The sequence below is a fragment of the Hibiscus syriacus genome, unplaced genomic scaffold, assembly GCF_006381635.1.
Source record: "Hibiscus syriacus cultivar Baekdansim isolate YM2019G1 unplaced genomic scaffold, ASM638163v2 tig00110393_pilon, whole genome shotgun sequence".
Lineage (NCBI taxonomy): Eukaryota > Viridiplantae > Streptophyta > Magnoliopsida > Malvales > Malvaceae > Hibiscus > Hibiscus syriacus.
In genome coordinates this window covers 1,238,969-1,243,315 of record NW_024062721.1, presented here as the reverse complement: position 1 = coordinate 1,243,315, position 4,347 = coordinate 1,238,969, and the positions used below count along the sequence as shown (strand labels likewise).

Sequence of the window (4,347 nt, the reverse complement as noted above, 5' to 3'; positions counted from 1 at the left end):
GAAAATATTGTACGGTTAAATTTCACATTCTCTCCTTAAAAGAATTTTAATTCTCTCAGATTATGGATGTAATTTATTTTTCATGAAAAGTTGAAGTCATTTAGGATTTTAATTTCTTTTAAAAATTTAAACCAAATATAAGAAAGTGATGAAATTAAATTTTAATTCTCTTAATTTCAAGGGATTCCTGTGAATCAAACGCCACATAAAAATCATCGTTAACCATGGCATCAATTTCGCATTTAAATTACAACTTCACAATCCAAAGCTGGTTTCTTACACAACACTTGAGCAAAGATTGTTATCCATGCTAGAGATCTAAATATAGCTACAATTATATATTTTTATTTGTATTATAATTATAGATATATAATAAATATTATCAGATTTTGTAATCATACAAAATAGTTTCAAACAATATTATTATCGTTATATACTACCAATACTTTAATAACAAATCGTTATTTAATTCCTTCGTTACCGCGTTTAGTATCTTAGACATTGATTTTATATGGGTAAATTTATCGATCATCGTTAAAATTTAACTAAATTTTTATTCTCTCTATTAAATTTTTAAAAGTTACAAATTTATTATTAATATTATTGATTTATAACAAAATAACCACTTAACGTTTAATAACGTTACTAAAAGAATGAAATGTGAAATGTCTAGTCAGGTGATTCGACTGTCTAATAGTAAAAAATAATCGGTCAAAACCCATAAAATTTGCTTTCTTCTTCAATTCTTCATTTTGTAACAAACCAAGAAAATAACCATTTAAGCTTTGAAATTAAGGAATCGTTTAATAAAAACTCAACACAATCGTCCTCGAAGACAAGTCAAGCTACCTTGCATTACATTATATTACATATAGCCTTTAGTCTAGAATTTTACTTAGTTTTTATTTTTTGCATTGAAGACAATGTTTCCTTCAAGTTTAGGGAAGGTGATGTCCTTATTAGGACATTTGCTTTGCATTCATAGGGTTAGCAGAACTAATTTGCCATGGTATCAAATTGATGATGTCCGATGATGATATTCCTATGGCTAGAGTTGAATGTATATGACTATTGTGAATGATAGAACCAACTCTATGACTCGATTCTTTGTGATTCGTAACACACGATAATATGATTTCTATGCTTAAGGGACTTAGACATTTTTTATAAAAGAACTCTTGCACATGTTATAGCATAGAATTTTGACAATGAGCTTAAAGGCTGAAATTTGACTCCCTTAAATTTTGAGCTGTGTTAAGTTGTGAATAAATGCTTCGGCATAACTATAGAGAGACACTCTTTATTTTCTATGGCATTGCCTGAATACTTTCTTTGAATAAATGACAACCATGACATACGAGTGAATGAAAGTAGTCACGTGATGACTCTACTCAATAGGCTAGCGAATGGGGTGTTTGCTCTACTTCATTTTCAAGTCTAGGAAAGTATGTGTGATGGGCTGACTCCCCTCTTAAAAAACAAGAGTTGAAAGGAAATAGGAGTGAAAGTTATGCTTAGGGTCAAAGGAAAATGCCATGTCAAAATAAGAGTACTTGAATAGAAACTTTCTAACTTTGTTAAGCATAAACTGGATACAATCACACACATAAGCAAGGGATCTTGCCCTAAGGAGTAGTACTTGACTTCTCAATTGGTCTAATCTGTTGAAGCCCAATTTTTCTAAGGGCTGAAAAATTTTCCTACATCACTATCTTGACTTAAGGTTTTGTCATGACATCTTTATTTTGCTAAACATTATTCATTGCTTGAGGACAAACAATAGATTAAGTTTGAGGGTGTGATAACTTCGTAAAAAGTTTATATTTAGGGCCTTTTTAATTAAGTTATTGATTATCTTAAGATACATTTAGGAAAATATAGATGCATTTAGGATCATGTAGTTGCATGTGATGGATTTAATTTGTCGTGACATATTGGTGATGCTTTACGGGAAAGGTTATGTCTGGTTGATGATGTACATGTCATAAAGCAAAAGAGTGTGCGAGGAGAATTGTTCGTGGCAAACTGAGATGATGAAACAGAATAAAAATGTTGCGGCAGCAGGATAGCATTTATGGGTACAGAAAAAGACAAAAAAGAGCTGAAGATATTTTTATAAAATAGGTAGTTGTCCAACCGCCACGTGATTCCAGCTACATGCCACCTAAGAGGGGGCACTACCACCTTTGTACTCCCTTTTCACGTGTAAGGGATGTACCTTAGGGCACCATTATCTTTTTGACACAAAACCCTAGGTATATTCCCTTAGTATAAATAGATTAAGACACCACAAAAAAGGGGATGATCTTCTTGGGAAAAAAGTGAGCTGAACAAGATAAGGGAGGCAACAACAAAGCTTCCAACTTTCTTTCTTTTTCTCATCCCTTTCGTGGTGTTCTTCCATTTTCAAGCTTGGGAGTGATGAGCTAGGCATCCGAGAGGAGCTAAAGCTACTAAGGTGGTTCGGGAGTGATGACTAGGCATCCGAGAGGAGCTAAAGCTACTAAGGTGGTTCGTGTGTCCAAGGGAGCTCCGGCAGCGTGCTTTGACAGTTTTTCCTCCATCCTTATGCTTTTTTTATTCATATTTTATGTGTTGTAAAGAACGGATGATTCTCATGGATTACTCGAACCCCACCATAAACTAACTTTATTTGGTGGAGTTTATTATGGATGATTAAGTATTTTTCTTTAATGGATGGTTGAATTTCTATATTTATTACTTGTTTTGCTTATTGTTTTTAATTACTTAAGATTGTAGGAGTTATGAGATTAGCATTTTCTTAAGTATACTACTTAGTGTTCGAGAGAAAACTAGGTTAATGATCTTAGTGTTCGAGAGAAACTAAAGGAATATCGACGTAAGTAATGGGTTTTAGCTTGATAACTAGAGCCTAATCCACCGTCAGATGAGGTTAGGATTTCAACGACTAAAGGAGTAAGTCGAATTGATAGGTTAGTTGTTGTTGTATCTAGGTAGATAGAGGTGTTACTCTGAGTGAGGCTCCTTAGGCACGATAAATGGCTAGAGAAGAGGGGCATAAAAAACAGCAACTTTGCTGTGGTGACGTGGTCGAATTGGGATTGTCGGGTAATGATGGAATCCGAGTGCCAATTCAAGAAGATCCGGAAGCCCTACTTCAACCGGTAAATAATTTTGATACATGCTTTTTGGCCCTGTTTTTTTCTTTTAGAGATCAAATAATACCGTTGATACTTTTGTTATATAGACATTTGTACTATTAATATTATTTTTCATTCATATTAGCCTTTTGGCAGGTGGATCAACTTAAAAGTTCCTTTCTGTGAGGTTTTCGGTGATTTTAGGTGTAATCTGAAAAGGCAGTTGAGATGGCTGGCCTGGCCTGGCAGGGTCGTGCCCATTGTGATGATGCCAAGAATACAGCTCGCTTACTTGCTCTTTTGATGCACAAGAGTTTTAGATTCTATCACAAATTCGTTGATGTGGCAGGCTAGTGATTGTTCATTGAGATGGAACTTGATCCCCATGAACATGGCCTTCTCTCCAATCAACAACATACGCCCAAGGATCAGCAAATGCCCTATTCCATTACCACCCCTACTGTTTCTGTGGGTGAAGAGTAGCAAAGGAATAATTTGGAAACCTGGACTGAAGCAAGGGAACGTGTTCTTCGGCTGCGGGAACTGGACTGTCACTCGAGGTGTCCACTGCCACTACTTCGAGTGGGCTTCACCCTGATTCAAATCTGCAGAGGCTTGTCCATCTTTCTTGATGTCATCATAAACCCTTCTCAGTCCTATAAAAAATGAAAAAAAAAAAAAAAGTTAAAAAAGAGGATGGTAACGAGTTGTCTCCTCGTTGAAGCACAATGTAAGCTACCTTAAGTTACACAACTGCTCGGTGAGGCTTCCACTTCCTAGAGAAATATATTAGTACTCGGGATGGTTGCGCCGGAGCATGTACATACCGTAAGCGTTGGTCTTCCGAGGATTGGGAGCTTCAACTAGTAAAGCTAACTTTTTGACCGGAGAACAAAGCGGGCATTTGAGACATGACTAGTTATCACAATAATGTACAGCTTGCTTTCCTAAGCGTTTCTAATGGGAAATCTGCAGTGTTGTTGCACTTGCTTCACCATATTTATTTGTCTCTTTCTTACTAACAACCAGGGATTTAAATAGGTTATCGGAATAGCGGTAAAGATGTCGTTCTAAAACTGTTATTGCACAATCGTGATATCCACAATGATCGTAAAACACCGTTATTGTTACAATTGCACATGCTATTACCACAATCACGATAAAAACAACTTTAAATGTAATTGCAACCGTAATTAAATCCCTTCTAACAACTAAGATGAACACG

At 35.5% G+C, this 4,347-nt stretch overlaps 1 pseudogene; it reads left to right on the top strand.

The window, feature by feature from the left end:
- The first annotated feature begins 2,472 nt into the window (after positions 1 to 2,472).
- On the top strand, positions 2,473 to 3,720 carry LOC120123533 (annotated as a pseudogene).
- Positions 3,721 to 4,347: the final 627 nt, after the last annotated feature.